General features: G+C 41.5%; 1 long non-coding RNA gene across 1 annotated transcript; it reads left to right on the top strand.

The window, feature by feature from the left end:
* Positions 1-17,361: 17,361 nt before the first annotated feature.
* Positions 17,362-20,502, top strand: LOC121771494. Its single transcript, XR_006044053.1, has 3 exons — positions 17,362-17,538; positions 18,217-18,297; positions 20,409-20,502. It is a non-coding gene; the product is annotated as an uncharacterized LOC121771494 (long non-coding RNA).
* The last annotated feature ends 1,493 nt before the right edge of the window (positions 20,503-21,995 follow it).

Here is a 21,995-nt window from a genome sequence, read left to right as displayed (position 1 = left end):
CCGCGGTGGTGCGGATGTCCCGCCGGACATCCCAAAAACACCTTATGCCACGTCATACGGACTTCCCACTGCTGATGATGCCACGTCATACGGATATCCCACTATATAGTGGCGGACATCCCCAAGGACATCTTGACGGACTTCCCACATTAATAAAAATTCACAAATTAAACAATTCACGGATTTAAACAATTTACGGAATTAAAAATTCGACGCAAATACGGAGATCTTACAACCACTTTATTATAAAAAAGATACATAATTATAAAAAAAACATACATAGTGTTGAATATCGGTGGTGCACACCCGAACTCTACATTAGTATGATATTGCCCGCTTTGGGCAAAAGCCCTCACGGTTTTGCTCTTGGGGTACTCCCCAAAAGGCCTCATACTAATGGAGTTGGGATAGCCCATTTATATGCTTGCAACTCTTGTTCATTCTCCGATGTGGGATATGGTTTGCTTCACCACAATCCTCCCCTCAAACCAAGACCACCAGACCAAGACCACATGTTTGTGCCCCATGTTACAGGTCACCAGGTCACCACAGGTCTTGGTCGAGCTCACACACCACATCGGAGAACTTGCAAGCGCAACCCATCGAACCCCGAGCCACACAGGCCCAGCCCCTGAACCAGGGCTCTGATACCACTGTTGGGTATCGGTGGTGCACACCCGAACTCTACATTAGTATGATATTGTCCGCTTTGGGCAAAAGCCCTCACGGTTTTGCTCTTGGGGTACTCCCCAAAAGGCCTCATACTAATGGAGTTGGGATAGCCCATTTATATGCTTGCAACTCTTGTTCATTCTCCGATGTGGGATATGGTTTGCTTCACCACAATACATAGTAATTAAAAAAAATACATAGATAAAAAACCGTCAGCTCACTCCTCGGATTCCCCGCCGCCAGTACCCTCGTCTTCGCCGCTGCCGCCACCCCCCTCGTCGTCACTCCCCGACATGTCTCCGAACCCCAAATTGTGTCGCATACTGTTGATGAGGGGTTTAAGTGACCGCTTGTAATGGGGGTCGGTCGATTGGAGCCATTCAACCATCGCACATAACAAGGTTTCATGTGCTGCGATGCAAGCGAAGGAGGGGTTCTCGGGATTGTTTTGGGTGGGCGCTGCCGATTGGGCCTCGGCGGATCCGCTGGTGCTTCCCCTCGCAGTCCGCGCCGCCGCCTTTTGCCCAACCGGGAAACGGCGGCGGTTCGACGATATGGGTGTTGGGAATTCTGCCTCGGGGGGGGGGAGTTCGTGGGAACCAGGACTGCGCTGATCTTCGTCCGCTTCGGCCAGCCAGATTCAACGCCTGCAGTGAACTTGAGCGAAGACTGCACCACAAGATAGACCTGCCAATATTTGAATTCCCCGAACCCCTTTTCACTTTCGGGGAACTGCTGGTGCGCCAGAAGCTTCACATCCTTGGAAGACATGCCGCTGGTTGCCGAGCGGAGGTTGTTTGTGTAAATGCCGGCAAATCGGCTGAGCTGTCTCCTCAGCCGCTCCCACTGTTTCCGGCATTGCTCTCCGTTGTGAGACTTCCCCCTTGGCGGTTTGAACTGGAGGTAGCTTTGGCTAATGCGCCACCACATCCTGTTGATGTGCTGGTTCGCCCCGACGTAGGGATCCTCCACTACACTGATCCACGCCTTCGACAGCGCAATGCACTCCTCCATGCTCCAGACGGTCCTCTTGTTCCCGCTGGACCCCTCCCCCGCCTCACCACCGTACATCGGGACGGGCGAGGTATTGCCCCGTCCCCTGTCCTCCCCCTCCTCCCTATCGCCGGTGGTGCGTTTGTGGGAGAATCCCAGATCGGAGATAGCCCCAACTCCTCCATCGAGAACGTGTCGATGCCAGTGAACTGAGTCTCGAGAGGAGTACTCGGGGGGTTGTCCGTCGATAGTAAATCCATATAGGGCTGGTAGACGTTGTCCACCGGTGATTGGGGGGACCCCCTGCCTACTCCCCCCGTAGTCGCTGGCGACCCCTGCATCATCCCCGGCATCATCATACCAGGCATCTGGGGCATCATCCCTGGCATTTGGGGCATTCCGGCACTCGCCCCAGGCATTTGGGACATTTGGGACATCATACTATACCACTGCGGGTACATGTTGTAGTACCCGTGTCACGACCGCACTTTGCTAAGGATAGCAAAAGCGGACAAATCGCGACTAATAAAAGGATTTAAAGAAATATGGAAGAAATGTAGATAGAACTTGCACATTGAAAAGTCAAACAATATGATAGATAAGATCCAAGTATTTGATTACAAGGATTTGAATAATAATGGCGTTTCATCAAAATGAATCAGAGTTTCGATGATGAGAGTTCACTATACTCTCTTAACAAACTACAGCGGAAAAGTCCAAAGAACAACCTCGCGTATGAAGACACGAAGCGTCGAGAGATCCACCTTATGTACTTAAATAGCATCGACTCTGATCAACACACCTCCACCCTATTGCTTAATTTGCACATTTATAAATAAATGTAGGGCTGAGTACAGGAGTACTCAGTGAGCACTTGCCGAAAACAAAACATACAAATATATAAGTTGTCATCCATCAACAGTATCACACGGAGGTTTTTCTTAAAAAGGCCCGAGCATACTAAATTGTTTTGTGATCTTAAAAGTCCGACTGCAGTCTAAGTTCTTGGTGAAATCCCGCCATGTCTGATAATCTAGTGTACCGTGAAGGTGACCACCTTCAACAGTACCCTCGCCGACCAACCTCTAGATGGCTCACGACTCTTGTGCACCACGATCCGAATTGAAGCGTTTTGGCGTAGCCAAAACCAACAAACAAATATCCCCAACAAACAAATATCTCCAATAGACAAATATCTCCAACAGGCAGGTCTCGAAAACAAACACTTTATGGCATGACAACAACTTTAAAAGGAATGATCACATATTCATTTTTGAGAAAAAGGTATTCCATAACTTCAAAACATTTGCTTTATATCCACACTATAGTGCTGGATATTAAAAGAAAGCCCACCTGATACGTTTACTCCTCAATTAAAATTCTCCCGTCGGCCTCCCAGCCAAAAACAGCCTTTTTAACAAAAACAGCGTAACATGCTAATTAGTACTTGAACTATTTCTTTGGAGAAAAGAATGCATGCATCCTATTGGGTAGCACCTATATATTAGTCTCGGCTTATAGGATTTTTCTTAATCCTATCTCGGTTTTATTGTGCGACAGTACTTAATTGTTCGCTTGACCTATCTTGGAGAAATTCTGTTATCCCTTAATAAAATGTGGATTCTTAAAATCCTCCTTAAATTCCATCTTCTTCAGATTTTTCTTAAGGCCGCCCCGCGACGCCGGTCGGCCCTCCACGTCTCAACTTTAATATTCTCCATCTTCGGAAACTCAATAATTTATTCGGGAATTAATTTAATTAAGCTCCAAGCTCAATTCCTTAAATTAATTCCACTCCAACAAAATTTAATTTCCAAGTCTACTAGTTTAATTAAGTAGCCCAATCCAACAAAATCTCTCGGCCCAAATCTTAATTAAGTAAATGACCCCATGGTCCATTTCATCAATTAAATTAGGTAGCCCATTTGTTCCCTTAATTCAATTCTAGGCCCAATTCCTTTTAATTAAAATTGAAGTCAACCCAATCATATACTCCCCATCTGTCTCTTCTCCCTTTTCGGTACTTTTTTGAAATCTGAAAATTTGAGTAACCCTTATTGAGGCAGCAGCATCTCCAACAAGCTCTCTCACTATCTTTCTCTGGCGACCGACAAACTCGCCGCTCCCCTGCGTTGCTCTGCATCACTGGCTCCGCCTCCTCTGCCGTTCACGCCTTCCTCCGGCGAATTCGCGGATGATGGAGGAAGCGTCACCTCTCATCTCCGGAGGGTTCTCGACGCCGATCTCTCTCCCTCCCTCCAGGAGCTTGGCGTTTTCACTGGGAGTCACACCGTCGCCGGCGACTCACGTCAGCTCTCTCCGTCGAGTAGCTTCCACCCCTAAGCTAAGGCACCTTTCCCCCTTTCCCTTTAATTATTCCGATTTTTGTTGTTCTACTTGAAGGCAGTAGCTATGATAACTGATTATTCGTTGATTCTATCGCTATGATTTTCCCTACGTGAGCATGCCGCCTATGATTCTAAGTTCTTGGGCTTAGTATGATGTCCGAAACATAAGCAGAGGGTGTGCTATTGTTTTACCTCTTTCTCGATGATTCCTTCGAATGCCGGACTGCCCTTAAGCTCGCCGCCACTCCTTCCTCTCTTGCTGCACTTCTTGTGATTTGTGAATTTAGAGAGGTGTGAGGAAGGAGGTGGTGGTGGGCTGGTATTTATAGCCAAGCCCTTGGCTCATTGTGGCATTTCTTGGCAGACATTGGAGCTCTATTTTGAGCTAAAGGTTATCCCCTTTTTTGTGTTTGATGAAAAAGGTTGATAAGGCTCATTTCATGCATCGGTTTAAGGGTAAAATGTATACTACTTGATCGGTTTATCGCGCAAAACAAGTGTTAAAATGTGCAGAAATGCTACTTGACCAAGGCAGCAAGTCCGAACTGATCAAGCAAGTACAAAAGGCGGAAAAGGGCCAAGAATCGGGGGAGTTGATCAAGGGGGAGCGATCAAGCAGTTAGGTGGGGACCGCTGGCTTCTAGAAGAAGAACACGTGAGGAAATGAGCTGGATATGGCGCACCATTCTGTTATCAAGGACGACGTTCTAGAAGGGGACACGTGCCGGAATATTAGAACGCAAGGACGAAGCTGTTATACGAATCTGTTACCAAAAAAACGTCGTCATTCTAGAAGAACAGCACGTAGCAATCAATGAGTCGCTCACTCTCAGAATGAGCGAATATTTCATGTCAAGATCGTTATCCAGCTGGCGGCCGAATCGAGCTTATAAATAGAGGGTGTGCCACCACAAGAAAATCACCCGAGACATTACTTTCCGTCTAGTTTAGCTTAGCTTAGTGTAGTTCAGCTCCCTAGCTTAGTTTAGACCAGTTCTCTAGTTTAGTTTAGATAGCTTAGTTAAAAAGGCGACCGAAGGGAGCGCTACAGCATACTTATTTCTGTTAGCGTTATCTTAAGTTTCCCGCTGAGATTCTTCTCAGTTTTTACCTCTTTCTTAGTTTCCGAAGTGTTAGCTTAGTTTAATTTCACGCTGTACTCAGTTTTTAGTTTAATCGAAGTTATTTTTCATTTACATCCTCGCATTTACTTTTCCGCTGTTACCTGCAATTCACTTGACCCAGTAGTTAAAGTTCCATTGATCAAGCTAGCTAGTTTAATTCTGCCTAGATTAAAAATAGTAGTTAAAAACTCCCAAGTTAAAGCGTGGCAGCAGCCAAACCCCCCTGTTCACTACTCACACACTCGACACACCAACTTCTCTGTGGGATCGACCCCGAACTTGCCGCTTTACTGTTAAAGTTGTGCAAAATTGGGAGTTATAAATATTTTTCTTGCGTGAGTCGGTTTGAGGATTGATTTGATTAAGTGGCAATGACAATTTGCTAACTGATCTGACCGGTTCGGTTGTCTTCCATATAACTTGATCCAATTCCAATCCGCCGATCTCGACATCACCAAAATGGCGCCGTTGCCGGGGAAGCATGGTGTTATTTTATGTTTGTGTGTAGTGCGTAGGAGTAAATAGTTTTATTTCATTCTTTTCTCATTTGTTTTTCCTGCTGTTGATGAGAAGGTACCACCAAGGCGAATACTGAAATCATCCCTTGATATACAGAAGAACTAACACTCAGTGGAGAATCCAGGAAGCCGGCGTAGTTACCACTCGTTACAGAGCCGCACAAGCAGCAGCAACAGCCACCGAGCAGAACACAAACCCACCACCACCTGAACAAGCAGAAGTAAAAATGGCCCTTGTCCCTGACGACTCGGGAATCGGCTCTCTACACGCTCATGATGAGAGAGAGCCCACACATGCCATCGCCGCTACTCCTGGGATGCGGACCATCGCAATCAAATCAGGAGTGCTAGCCGTTTTGTCCCACTTCTACGGCCTTTCGAAGGAGTGTCCGTATGCTTTTCTGGAGGAATTCTACAGATACTGTGTTATTCAGCCCGTGCCAGCTGGATCCACATCCGAAGATTACAGGCTGAAGGTTATTCCCTTCGTTTTGAAGGGCGATGCGGGTGTCTGGCTGTCTAGGCTGCCAGAAGGATCCATCAGGACTTGGGCCAATTCCGCATGATATTCCTTGATCGCTTTTTTCCAGCATCGAAAACAAATGCCCTGAAAAGGGAAATTACAGAAGCCAGACAGGAGTACGATGAGCCCCTCGGTCAATACTGGGACAGATTCCAAGGGATACTTCAAGCATGCCCCAACCACAAGCTGGGGGAGCGGGAGATCTACTCGATATTCTATATTGGACTTACGGTGGACAGCAAAAACGACCTTAACCTCGCAGCTCAAGGGGATTTCTCGAGAACCCCGTTTAGCCAAGCCAAAAATATACTGGAGAGGCTGATCGAGGCTAAGCGGTCGTATAAGACATCTCGAGGCCAGTATAGAAGAGGGGCAGTGCACGTGGCGGAGGCACGTAACGATGAAAAATTGGAGGCTCGATTTGAGCAGATGGAGAAGAAGCTGCTGGAGGCAGTAGAAAAGGCCAGACCACCTCCACCACCTGCACCAAAGGAAACGCAGTATGTGCCGCAACCACCCCTACCAGAAGAGCATCACTACTACTATTGCGAGTTTCCCCCTGAGGTGGAGCAAGTAAATACTGTGGGCCACTGGAACGCAAATAGCAACTGGATCCAGGGAAAGAAAATGGTTGCTCCATGGAGGGACCACCCCAACCTCAGGTGGACTGATCAGAATCAGAGCCAACCATCGCAACCTTCTGAAGGGCAGCCCAACTGGCGTGCTCGAATCCAGGAAAGACCAAACACTGGAAGGAACAGAGTGCAGGGAGGTCAGGCAGGATGGTCAAATGGATCTCAAGGAAACTGGTCAAGTGGAGGACAACCTAACTGGTCAAACCGACAACAGGAAGGAGACTGGGGGTACCAGCATCAAATCCCTCAGTTTAGCAATCAAGGAAGGGGGGCAAACAATCAACTACTGAATTATGTTCCGCAATACCAAAGAGGGAACTCATAGTATTTCCAAGGGAACCAGCAAAGTCATTTCCAGAACCAGCTAGAGCAGTATGGGCATTCCGGCTACTACCAGCAAGGCCATGGAGGAGGCCGATTTAATCAGAGAAATAACATGCAGCAAAGTGAAGGTCCAGGGGATATGATGATCCCGCATCAGCCCCATGATGCTGTGTGAGAAATACAGGAAGCCCAGAGGGAACAGAGAGCTGCATTAGAAATGCTTACGAAGCAGTTATCTCAGGTCGCCTGTCACTGGGCGAGCTGAGAGGTAATGAAGGAAAGATTCCAGCTACAGTGCAACCACATGCAGGGCGAGAGAATGTCAACACAGTCTCTCTGAAATCAGAAGGAGTTTATCAAAGCTCAACTGCAAGTTTTCCAGCACCCAGGACCAGTCATAATAAAAACTTTAAATCCAGCGCCCTTGATCAAGTTACAGCGAAAGAAGAGTCTAACATCCGTGAACAGGTTGCTGAAAAGAGAAGGAGGGTCGAAGTAGAAAAAGCGACCGGTATGATCCAACCTGGTGATCTTTCCCCCCAAGAGAACTGACCCAGGGGTATTTACGCTCCCAATTTCCATCAGAGACGTTCAAATGGAACATGCAATATGCGACCTAGGGGTTTCCATCAATATTATATCATATTCTATATACAAGAAGCTGGGGAATGCTAAGCTCGTCAAAACCAATATGGAAATACAGCTAGCAGACGGGTCTTGCATTTATCCCGGGGGAGTTCTGGAAGATAAAATCGTCAAGGTGAACAAATTTATGTATCCCGCCGACTTCTTTGTTATAAAAATGACGGAACCAGGAGCGGAGGAGTCTATTGGAATCCTTTTGGGGAGACCTTTCCTATCCACCGCCAACACAGTCATTGACGTCCGCCATGGGACAATTAATCCAGAGTTTAAAGGAGAGCGATTTACAGTCAGCATTAATAAAGCTGCAAGAAGGCCACAGGACAGAGAGAGCATACAAACAGTAGACGCTATCAGCCCTCGGAAATAGAAGTATCCGAAAAAGGAATCCTTCGAAGAGCCACCCTCTGGTTCCGCTGAAGGTGAACAGCTCAAGAGAGAGGCAACAGAATGGTTTGATACAACAATGACTGGGGAAATGGATGATGAAGCCACTGAAAAGACAATTATGGAATTCTGCCAGCCATCACAACCAGCCAAGTCAAGAGAGATCACTCAGCCGGATCGGAATGAAAAACCACCTGACCAAGCTGCCCTACTGAGAAGGGTGCGGGAGAAGAATCCCACGCCAACAAGGCAACTACCTGAATCGTCAAGTACCCTCAAGGACATGCCTCACCAGGCATATCACAATCCAGTTGAACCAAGTCTGCATGGACAGAGAAGACAATCAGGAAAAAACTGAGGCTGGGTGAAGAAGGCGTCAAGTGGAAAACGGCAAACCCGATGGAAATAAATCCAAATCTGTGCAGGCACCCAGCCACAAAAAAAAGAGTGACCAACTTCTCCTCGAGAAAGGAAGAACCCATCGGTGAACAGAAAGAGCCACCATTCCAGAGTCAAATCAAACTGATATCCAGGGAGCGGGATTCTGAATGGGCAGACCCCCCATATCGCCACGGCGACACACACACTGGAGGCAAACATGCGCAAGAGAGACCCTTCCAATTCGTTCTCTTTTGTGATAAAAGGTAATAGGGTCAATCCCTATAGAGACAAGGCCGAAACAGGTGTAGTGGAAGAAGTTCCACTGACCCTGCCCAATCTTATCTAGTAAACAGGTATAGGGAGCTACTGCGTATTCTTGGGTAGTCTGCTTGATCAAGTAACATAAATCTAATCTTCGGTCTGATCAAGTGACATCCTAAGGACACCAGTCACTCCCTAGATAGCGTAGTGTAAATATTTTAGTTTTCTTTTTAGATAATTAAAAAGACGGAAGTGGAGGAAAGAAACTGATCAAGTGGAATTATGTGAGTTGTCATGGGGATTTAATGGTCCACGTGATCAGTGCAATTTGAATTTAATTGGTGGTGCAGTGAGTGAGTTGATAAGAGCAGGTGATAATAAGACGTGCGCAGTAATTAGAGGTTGTCAGGCGGCGGCGACTGATTGAAATGAAAGGACGTCCTGGAGAGATGAAGGAAGCGTATCGGAGAAGCTTTGCCATCTGGCATTCTGAAAAGGCGCGCCGGTACGCGAAAAGTCACAGAGATCTCAACAGGCGGAAATCTCAACAGTCGGAGCTTGAGTATAAAAGGGGGTCTTCCGGATCTCACTTTCCATCAACTACCTTCAGAACCTTTGTGCTATCCTCATCTAAATTCAAATCACCAGCAAACATAATCAGAATGAAATGCAGGGTAATCAACTCGAGACTTCCAATACTTCCTCGTTTTCTTCAGGAGCCGGCATCAACAGTGATAATCAGAGGTCCTTGTTACCACCCAGACCACCAACCACCAGAGCCCCATTATTGCCTCCTAGATTCATCGGCCCACTCCAATATGTGGACCCGGCTGACATAAGGCGTGTTGACTCCTTACTCAGAAGTTTTCCCGCCAGCGCTGATCCCGTGGAGATTTACACCGCCCTAAAAGCTTGCCTAAGAATTTCTCGGTCTGAGGACCCTGCTCCGCCACCACCAACAGAACGGCTGCCTCTTCCCAGAGATCTCCTTCTACGACGAAAGGAGGCAGAATTTAACCTTTCTTCGACTATAGTGGAAGACTCCATCCCGAGAAGAACGCGCCACCAGACAATGAACCAGCTGCTTTCTGAAGCTGAGGGTTCAAGGCAGCAAGCGGATGAGGAGAAAACCAAGGGATCATAGCAGTCATTGAAGCAAGCAAGACTGTGGAGAGCAACCAGGTGAGATCAAAGGAAGAAAGCAAGAGGAAGGGGGAAGAAAGTATCCTTCTTCCCCCTAATATGGGCCACCATACCATCCAAGGTATGGGGCTTACTAACGCTGCCAGCATGCTTCTTTCCCCCCCGAAGGAGAAAAAGAATAAAAAATACCAAGGAGGAGGAGCTCCGATAAATGCAAACGCCTTAGAGGCAATAAGGAAGGCCTATGTAATGGAGGCGATAAGGAAGGCGCGCAACATTCCCCTGATTCAACAATCTAGAAGGCAGTAGTATCACCCTTAACCCTGTTTCTTTGTGTAAATTGTGTTTTTGACTCCGTTCTCACACTTAGTCCTGTGTCTGGACTAAGTGTGAGAAGTTTATGGGAGTTGTGTTTTGTTTTGTCTATGTGTTATGTTTTTTCTATATTACCATGTGTTGATTGCTGGCACTGTCTCACACTTAGCCCAGTATCTGGTCTAAGTGTGAGAAATTTTTCTTGTTGTTGTGCCGTCGCCTGTGTCTAACCCTTTTTTGTACTGCATTCAATCCTTCGAGGACGAGTTCATATGCAGTGGGGAGGGGGGGACGGGTTAGTTACAGTAGAATCATAGATGCTAAATTTTTTCAAAAATAACAAATTCCAATTAGTAATAAAATAGGCAATATGCATGAAATTGGATAAATGGACCTTTTTGGGAGAGTTAGAAAAAGGATTCGGTATGCTCACATGAAAAACTTGATTGCAAAAACTTGATCAATTTGAACGACGCAAGTATGATGGAAACGCTCAATTTCTAAACCAACTGTGAAGCCTCTCTATATGTGAGTTATAAGCCAAAAGTATAACACTTTCTACTATTTTTACAAAAGAAAATTTTTTACGAGAGGCTGACTTTTAATATTAGGACTTAGCCTTTTGAGCCGTTTTCTTCCTTCGATTCTGCAACCCCGCCTCATTAATCAAGGCACCCCTTAGTTAACCACTTTGAGCCCAAACACCCTTACCCATTCTTTGAAGCCTTAAGACCAAATACAAGTTTCATATCACATGAGAAAAGAAGGTCGAAGAGATGAAGTTTGTCAAGGGAAACAAAAGGGGATAACAATAGAATGATCGAAATAAAGGGTAGCCGGGTTGATCAAGTTAGACAATCGGGTTGGTCATATAAAAAATGATGAAAAGGTTTGAGAAAAAGAAAAGGCAGGAAATGGTTGTAACCCGACCCAGAAAATCAAAAGTAAACAAATAAGCCGAAAGTTATAAGGCTAAGGGTCGAAATTTGATCGAGAATGAGCATCAAGAAGAGGAAGAAATAAATATCTCAATTCTGATCCAGCGAGTTTAGTCAAATCTTTGGCTTTTCGACTCATGTGATTTTTCTTTAAAATTTTATATTTGAACTTAGAACCCCTAGGACCTACCCTAATACGTTACTACCCTTGAGCCCCATTACAACCCAAAACAAAGACCTTAAGGAACTATCTTGTGCAGTCCGATTCAAGGTATTAAATTTATGGCAACACCGAGTGAACAGTCCTAACATCTCGGGTGAGAAATGAGTGACTGAGTGAATCCAACAGCGGTTTTGAATTGAGCAATCTTGACAAGCTGACACCTTGATCAAGCAAAGGCAAAAGAGAAGAAACATAAGCTACTGAAGATTGAATTGACCTCGACCTCGGGTATGATTGTTGGAAAATTATTCGGTCTAATCCATACATGTGAATACGTGTTTTTATCTTGAGGTCTTGTTTTTCTTTTCATTTTTCTTTACTTGTGAAATAAGTAAACCATGCCTGAAATTTGCCTTATCCTTTTCTTTTCTTTTTCTTTATACTTGAGGACAAGTATGTTTTAAGTGTGGGCAGTTTGATAAGGCTCATTTCATGCATCAGTTTAAGGGTAAAATGTATACTACTTGATCAGTTTATCGCGCAAAATAAGTGTTAAAATGTGCAGAAATGCTACTTGACCAAGGCAGCAAGGCCGAACTGATCAAGCAAGTACAAAAGGCGGAAAAAGGGCCAAGAATCGGGGGAGTTGATCAAGGGGGAGCGATCAAGCAGTTAGGTGGGGACCGCTGGCTTCTATAAGAAGAACACATGAGGAAATGAGCTGGATATGGTTCACCATTCTGTTATCAAGGACGACGTTCTAGAAGGGGACACGTGCCGGAATATGAGAACGCAAGGACGAAGCTGTTATACGAATCTGTTACCAAAAAAACGTCGTCATTCTAGAAGAACAGCACGTAGCAATCAATGAGTCGCTCACTCTCAGAATGAGCGAATATTCCCTGTCAAGATCGTTATCCAGCTGGCGACCGAATCGAGCTTATAAATAGAGGGTGTGCCACCACAAGAAAATCATCCGAGACTTTACTTTCCGTCTAGTTTAGCTTAGCTTAGTTTAGACCAGTTCTCTAGTTTAGTTTAGATAGCTTAGTTAAAAGGGCGACCGAAGGGAGCGCTGCAAAATACTCATTTCTGTTAGTGTTATCTTAAGTTTCCCGCTGAGATTCTTCTCAGTTTTTACCACTTTCTTAGTTTCCGAAGTGTTAGCTTAGTTTAATTTCACGCTGTACTCAGTTTTTAGTTTAATCGAAGTTATTTTTCGTTTACATCCTCGCATTTACTTTTCCGCTGTTACCTGCAATTCACTTGACCCAGTAGTTAAAGTTCCATTGATCAAGCTAGCTAGTTTAATTCTGCCTAGATTAAAAACAGTAGTTAAAAACTCCCAAGTTAAAGCGTGGCAGCAGCCAAACCCCCTTGTTCACTACTCACACACTCGACACACCAACTTCTCTGTGGGATCGACCCCGAACTTGCCGCTTTACTGTTAAAGTTGTGCAAAATTGGGAGTTATAAATATTTTTCTTGCGTGAGTCGGTTTGAGGATCGGTTTGATTAAGTGGCAACGACAATTTGCTAACTGATCCGACCGGTTCGGTTATCTTCCTTATAACTTGATCCAATTCTAATCCGTCGATCTCGACATCACCAAAGGTGATCATGCTAAATTGGTGAAATCCTTGGAGGACTTACTCCTTGTAAATTGTGCTTCCTATTTTGGGCTAAGATCTTTGCTTGCTTCCAAGCTTTGTGATATTGTGGTTTACTCCAAATTGGTGTAAGTTCTGGGGCTGCTCCCTTGGCAAAATCCCTTACTTCCTCGGCTCTTGTGGAGGGACAACCAGTTCCTCTATTTGTGCTTGTTGCTGAGGTCATGAGACTTTGTGCAAAAAGGTTCTATTCCCATTTGGTGAGATCCTTGGCAGCCCCCAAATCGTCCCTTTGGCAGCTTATGTGTTGTTTACTTCAAGACCTTGCCTTCTTTCATCACATCTCTTTCTCATGACTTTTCTTTGTACTTTAATCTCATTCTAATCTTGTGTAAATTCCCTTGCAGGGTGGCTGTCCAAGGCATCTCGGTTGGCGGTTTGGAGTCTTGCGGCTGTGGAAACGAGGAAGAAGAAAGGAGAAAGAGATAGGGAAGAAGATCTTTGGTCCTTTTTGTTCTCATTCCTATTTGTGGTGTGTGAATTTTCCTTGCAGGTTTGGAGATGATTCCTACAGCTGCTGTTGCTGCCCAACCGAGAGGAGAAGAGGGGAAGAGATCATGCTCCAAGGCATTCCTAGATCTCATTACCATTTCTAGCTAGAGTCAAATCCTAGATTATGTACTCCTTAGATTTGACAAGCTGTAACATATCTCCTTTGTATCATGAACAAAAGCACTCCATTTGATCACATGAAAATTTCTATTTTTCAACAATTGTAGTTCTTAAATTTGAAATTCCTTACATCTTAATCCAATCGTCTCTTCGTCCAATTTTTTTTATACTCCGAATCCGTGTACGAAAACTCGGGATGTTACAACCCAGGCATCATCCCCGCCGCCATTTGAGGTTGGGGCATCATCCCCGACATTTGGAGCATCGCGGCGGGCACCGGCATACTCCCGTCGCCAGGAAAATAAGGCGATTGTGACTCACTCGTTGCGGGGGAATCGCTATCATGATGCTTCATTGTTCTTCGAAAGAAAAGTATTTTAGAGAGAGATACTCGTTAATACAAGTGGTGCGAATGAAATGAAGTGCAACAAGACGTATTTATAGAATTTTTTTAAAAATAAATTAATGCAATAATCGGGACGTCCGCACGGAAGTCGCGACGGACGTCAGTGGAAGGCCGCGGAACTGCGGTGTCCGCAACGGATGTCCGTATCCATGTCACATGCACACAATGGTGGACGTCCCGCGCGGACGTCCGGCACGCCGGTCTGACGTCCGCCGGGATGCCCGCCACTGCGGATGCTCTTAGCTCAAATCATACGATTTGATCTTTATTAGTCTATATATTTCTTTTTCTAGTGTCGTACTTTGAAAAATTATAAGAATATTAATGTATACTCCCTTTGCGGCTTTGCCTCAGCTAATTGAGTTTTGTATCACACTTTAATTGAGCCATTTTATGATTAAAAAAAATTATATACTCCATAATTTATCTTATTCTATTCTCTCTTCTAATTTGTTCTATCTTACCTCTCCTACTTTTTATCTTCATTTATTTAATTTAACACAATTTATTAATCTTTGTGTAAAAAAAACGCCCCACCTAGTTGGGGCGGATGAAGTACTATTTATGTTACTTTTCAATTTTATTTTGAGTCAACTGTTTGATTATGGAAATGAACGAATTTTGAATTTGCTAGTTGGGGCGGATGATGTACTATTTATATTACTGTTCAATTTTATTTTGAGTCAACTGTTTGATTATGGAAATGAACGAATTTTGAATTTGCTAGTTGGGGCGGATGATGTACTATTTATATTACTGTTCAATTTTATTTTGAGTCAACTGTTTGATTATGGAAATGAACGAATTTTGAATTTGTTTCCTTCGTCTTAACTTTATGGATATATAATCAAGCTACATGTTATAAGCAAATTCTTGAAAATTTTCGACCCGTAGGATGGGGACAGTGCTCACTACCTGTTGCGAGTGTGCACTGCGCCACCTGAGGGTGGGGTGGGGTGGGAAATATATTTTTTTTATTCAAAATTCAAAATCCTATGAATACAATTTCATCCCAAATTCATTTTCATTTTATTCAAATTCACTTTCATTTTCATAAAAATAAGATGCTTATGACATTTTCTCGTTCAACTTAAATGAGCGCGATAAGACGTACTCCCTCCGTTCCATGTTAATTGAGTCATTTTTTTTATTTTGGAAAGTTCCAAGTTAATTAGGTCATTTATATTTTTGGCAAAAAATAATTTTCCCTTTTACTTTAGAGTGAACTGCGTAAATGGTACCTGATCTTTATTTTATATCATTTTTTACATATAAATCACATTTTTGGTACCTAGTACTAATTTTCGCCCAAAAATACCACTTGAGTCAAAGTTGGCAGTCGAGGGTGTTTATGGAAATGCACAAGATTACACTTTTCAGACTAGCAGGTTGATTTGATTACAAGTATATGTATATAGGTTAGTGATCAAGATATAACTAATATTAAGTGTATAACTAGAGAATAAATCTCAGCCACACATCTTAATAGAACAAATATTATTTATTTTAATAATATAAAATAGGCCAAGGGTATTTTTGGAAATTACATTAAGAAATTTAAATCTGTGATCAAATTATGCGGTTTTCATTCTCTCATTCCAAATCTGCGATCCTTTCTTTCTCCTTCCAAATATGCGATCAAATCTCCTTCGATTTCCTTCCAAATTTCCACCTTCTTATCGATATTTACAGAGAGAGGATGACTGTGGCGGCGAAGGTAGCGGTTGAATTGGGGCCTCACCCTGTCAAAGAGCAGCTCCCCGTCGTCAATTTTTACGTCAACAACAATCCTTCATGGGGTATCCCTCTCTCTCAATGGCGCGAAGTACTCCAATTGCAGAAACAGAGCTTTCAATTGAACTCGCATATTGATAATCATCCCTAATTAATTTCAAAAAACTAATGCAGGTGAAGCTGTGATTCTAGGATTTCAACATTACTTGGTAATGCTTGGAACTACTGTCATAATTCCTACCAGTATTGTTCCTTTCATGGGTGGATGGATGGGAGAGATTCGATTACGGAGAAGATGGATGGGAGAGAGCTCGGATTGGAGCTACTCTAACGTTGCCTCAATTGCTTTCGAATAATTCAAGCAAAAAATTTACTATGTATTTGAATGTTGTACTCACAACGATCGTTGGAGTTTGCATTTGTTATTTGAATATTATTGAACTTTCAAAATATAATCGAACGTTATAGCATAAACTTGTGCAACCACGATAATTAAAGTACAGAAATTGAAAGAACATATATACCCTAAGATAATCAAATTTCTAGCATCATCTCGTAAACATACAATTTGAAAGATCATATTTCATTGAGTATAAAACACATCACTCTTAGTATTATATTAGTTCACTGTTGTTTACAAAACACATCACTCTTAACATGATCTTACTTCACCGTTGTTTACAAAACACATCACTCTTAGCATGATCTTACTTCACTGTTGTTTACAAAACACATCACTCTTAGCATGATCTTACTTCACCGTTGTTTACAAAACACATCACTCTTAGCATGATCTTACTTCACTGTTGTTTACAAAACACATCACTCTTAGCATGATTTTACTTCACTCTTGTTTACAAAACACATCACTCTTAGCATGATTTTACTTCACTCTTGTTTACAAAACACATCACTCTTAGCATGATTTTACTTCACTCTTGTTTACAAAACACATCACTCTTATTATGATTTTACTTCACTCTTGTTTACAAAACACATCATTCTTCTTTACAAAACACATCACTCTTAGCATGATTTTACTTCACTCTTGCTTACAAAACACATCACTCTTAGCATTATTTTACTTTACTCTTGTTTACAAAATACATCACTCTTAGCATGATTTTATTTCACTCTTGTTTACAAAACACATCACTCTTAGCATGATTTTACTTCACTCTTGTTTACAAAACACATCACTCTTGTTTACAAAACACATCACTCTTAGCATGATTTTACTTCACTATTGTTTACAAAACACATTACTCTTAGCATGATTTTACTTCACTCTTGTTTATAAATATAATGACCCGAAATTCTGTAACTCAGAAATTAGTTAAAATTTGTTAGATTTTTTAATACAATATTTAGGTTGTGAGGTGTAGGATTTTAGAAATTAAAATAATTAAAAAATAAGAAATAAGAAAAGGAAAATAAATTAGAGATGGAAAATGGGATAAAATGCCTCCCTTCTAGAACTTACGGGAGTTCTCTCTCTCATTCTTTTTCTACATCTGGAATTCACACTTTTACACACACATGCTTCTGTTGTCAAAACGGGCCTCCGGCGACCATCGCCTTCCGTCCAGCGTGGCAGCCCCTACTTGTCTTCCTCTCTGTCTCGTCACACCTCTCCCTCTCTACACTCCCACACACTTACAACTCTCTCTGCAGCGGTGGTCCGACCGATTCCGCCACCACCGTCGCCTTTTTCCGGTAGCTATAAGCTGGAATTGTCTCCCTTTTTCCGTAAGCAAGTCTCTTACATCTCTTATTTATTCAATTACTTCTTCAAATTAAAGCTACGGTTAATAATCAGATTTTTTCCCTAATTTGGAATTCAAGCAAATTAGGTGCAAATCTGCAAATATGACCTTTTAATTTCTGACTCCTTGCCTAGAGATAGTTGGAGAGACGATATAGAATAAAATGTTTATCTTGAGGTGTAAATGTTGCAAAGCTTAGGATTCTTCGTTTTTTTTAATTGAGAAATTTGTTAAGCTGCTTTGGATTGACCTTGGAATTGATCTTCTACACATAAATTTCACATTAATAAACAGGAAATGTGTATTCTTAGCAAGGGAAGGTTTGGGACAGCCCATACACAACATAGAATTTGGAGTAGTTTTACATTTATTTTTATTAAAGATGCTCACGATAAGCTTTTGGGGTTATATTCTAAATGTTCAGACTAAGGTTGGTGGATTAAATTGAGTCTTTATGCTAGATCATGGTAATTAGTTTAGTGCACGAGTTCATAATATTTTAACTTTGATTTGGTTTTAAGTTGTTGGTTTGGAATTTGGAAGAAATATACAGTTCTCTGAAATAAGCTAAACTATGTTAGTAGATCAAAGTAATTGTAAACAGAACTTGTTATGAATCATTATTGGTAGTGTTGTTGATAAAAGTTCCATATATTGAAAGGAAATTCTTCCCCGAGAGATAGCATGAGCATCGAGAAGGCAAAGGATAAACTGATTCCAGTAAGGCATTCTCGGTTTTGAGGTAGTATATTCTACATTAGGTTTTAATTCCTGAATTAAGTTTACGTGATTGCATATAGAATATTGTGTGTTAATCGGTGATACATTATGTGATCTATATATTTTACTTATGACGTGAAATATGTGAATATTGGATATGTGATGATATTGATAAAATTGGAATTTATCTGTTTATTTGATATGATATGGTGTGAAAAGAAGTTGTTGATCTGATATGTTAAAGATTATTGGAAATAACTAATTTGATAAGAAAATGAATATAAATATGGCTGGAAAGTTAATAGATAAATGTGGGAATGAGCATTAAGGTAAATAAGATAAATGATACTCCCTCCGTCCCGGACTACTCGCACATTTCCTTTTCGGCACGGAGATTAAGGAATGAGTGTATCACAAAGTCAACAATTGCGACTGTAGGTGATAATTTTTACTAAAAATGGAAAGAGTGCAAATAACTTGGGACGCCCAGAAAGGAAATAAGTGCAAGTAGTCCGGGACGGAGGGAGTATATGCCTATGAAATGTATACTTATATGATTTACATGTGACGATGTCTGATGATGATGTCTGATCTGTATGCGTTGATGTGTTATGTCAGAAATTGTCAGATATAAAGTATATTTGATTGTGTTTACGCCCCGTGCTTGAGTGTATTCGGTTGGTACAATTGGCATTCCATAGGACAACAGCGTGCGTTATCTGTGATCTCTCGTCTTCTGGATAACCGAAGCGAGGATCGTCTGTTATCTGATGGGCACTATCTGATCTGTCTGATATGCACCCTATGGGTGGTCTGTTCCCGTGATTATCTGTCTGAACCCTAATGTGTGGTTTGTGTGGCGTCCTCTCGAGGACCATGACCGCTTCTGTATCTGATTCTGTTTCTGATCTGGTCCGCATACCCTAGTTTGTCACTAAGCACTTAATGGGGCTATATGTGTTCTGATGTATGAGAACAATGGTGATTGTTATATGTGTTATGATATGTGATTGCGTGAAACCTCTGTTATAACTCTGAAATATCTGGTACATGAGAGCATATTTAGTTATATGTGTTTGGATATGTGAAAGCTATATTCATATGTGAAAAACGATATTATGTGATGCTAAATGATATATTCTGATACTAATGATCATCTGATGCAAAAAGGGTGAATCTGACATTGTTTGATATGATTTGACGTTGTATGAAGTTATGATGTTACTCGACACTAGCAATTGATAATTGATCATGTTTATTGGTATATTATGAGATTATATGATTATGCCTTCAGTAAGTCCCAAGAAATCAAAGGAGGAAAGGTCAGACTTTTATTGTTGGTTACTTTGATATGTATATGATTATGAGAATATTGACGATCTGTATACGCGTTGGTGTATAAATAATAGTGTGACATATTCTGTGGTTAACTCGATAATTGGTGATGTGAACTTTACTTTGTGTTCTATCTTATTAGTTTATGAATTTATATATGATTATGAATCTGGTAAAATCCATGAGATCAAGGAATGATGACCTAAATTTATGATTATGATGTTGGGAGTTTCTGATATTAGATATATGTAATTCTTAGATATGTTAGTTGTGGCATGTATAGAAAGTGTAATGTAGTTTGGACGTTTCACTTACTTCGTTATCCAGGTTGTATAAATATATATAGACTTTTGGGAAACAGGTTTATGGTCCAATTTCAAACTTTATATAACAGTTTTTCCGTTTGCCAAATAAATGAAAAATTAATTAATCTATAAAAAAAAGAGAATCAAGGATTTTCTGTTAAGTCGGGATTTGTACCAAAAGGTGACATCACTTATTCGATTATTAAATTAATCGGGTAAGGGGTGTTACAACAAAACACATCACTCTTAGCATGATTTTACTTCACTCTGTTTACAAAACACATCACTATGTTGTTAACAAAACACATCAATTTCAAGTTCAAAATTATGACACATCAATTGCCTGCTCATTCCAATTGAATAACAAAAAATGAAATCCGTCAAAAATGTGCATTCAAATGAATAATCCGTCAAAAATCGACTCTCTATAAATATAGATGGTCTGTTTAGTTTTAATCACAACGCAACAACATTACAATTATTTTGATCACAGCAATGGAGAATTCCAATGGCACAAAAACTCTGGGGAGAAGGAAAATCCCAATGAGGAAAATCGTGAATAAATCAAGCCTGCAAGTCGCCTTCACCAAGCGCCGCGGCGGGCTCTTCCGCAAAGCCACCGAACTCTCCATCCTCTGCGGTTCGGAAGTCACGATTCTGGTGCAGTCCTCGACGCAGAAGCTCTACGCTTTCGGCCACCCCGCTCTGATCGATCGCATCGATCTGATCTCCCGCCGCCGCTGCGACAACAACGGGTACAAGGCGGCGCTGAAGATGGAGAAGAGGAGATGAATTCAATTTGCCGACGTAACCTATTTTTGGCTATGCAATGACCATTATACCCCTGCCTGGTTATTATGGAATAAATTTGTGATTGAGGGAACTAATTTTTCCTTAAATTCAAAAATTACATGTATTAATAATAGCCATTGATTTTCTTGATTTTGTGGCTGTGATTTGTTCTCTAGTTATAGATTTAAGGGGCTCTTGCCCTAGATTACTTATATATATATATATATATATATATATATATATATATATATATATGGATGTATTCATTTCCTTTTCCTATATTTCCTCCTTTTTCCTTCTTAATATCAGCCATTAGATTAGAGAAATGGACGGTCAAGATCAACATTGGGTAATTAATCCCGTGTTGCATTATTTGTCCTATTTTGTGCATTATGAGGGTACAATAGTAATCTAATAATGGCTGGAAACCGCTACGAATAATGCACCACATGGTCACGAGTAATGCATATAATTGACTATATAATGCACAATATGTGAACTGCAATGCATACGAATAAGATGTACCATGTTATGATGTTTGGACACACGTTTCTTGTTTCCCCTAAGGGTTTAATAAGCTTAGGGGCTAGGGTATAGTACGTAGACACGTATGTAATCTTCACATGGTAACGAGTAATGGATATAATTGACTATATATAATGCACAATTTGTGAACTGCAATGCATACGAACAAGATGTGCTGTGTTATGATGTTTGACACACGTTTCTTGTTTCCCCTAAGGGTTTAATAAGCTTAGGGGCTAGGGTATAGTACGTACGCATTAATAACAAATTATAAAACGATACGAATAATTCACCAAATTGTCACGAGTAATGGATGTTATTAACTATATAATGCACAATATGTGAACTGCAATGCATACGAATAAGATGTACCATGTTATGATGTTTGACACACGTTTCTTGTTTACCCTAAGGGTTTAATAAGCTTAGGGGCTAGGGTATAGTACGTAGACATTACTAAATGCACGTATGTAATCTTCAATCCGTTGATTAACCCATATACACAATACCTCTAATAATGCATAATATACTGAGATAATGGCAATTAACAGCTACATAATGCACTACCTAAACCAAATAATGCACATACGTATATTCCAATAACAACAATTTGTTAGTAATGTCTACGTACTATACCCTAGCCCCTAAGCTTATTAAACCCTTAGGGGAAACAAGAAACGTGTGTCAAACATCATAACATGGTACATCTTATTCGTATGCATTGCAGTTCACATATTGTGCATTATATAGTTAATAACATCCA

This window comes from Salvia splendens, chromosome 16 (genome assembly GCF_004379255.2).
Source record: "Salvia splendens isolate huo1 chromosome 16, SspV2, whole genome shotgun sequence".
Classification (NCBI taxonomy): domain Eukaryota; kingdom Viridiplantae; phylum Streptophyta; class Magnoliopsida; order Lamiales; family Lamiaceae; genus Salvia; species Salvia splendens.
The sequence above is the reverse complement of the archived record's forward strand: the minus strand, read 5'-3'. Positions and strand labels throughout refer to the sequence as shown.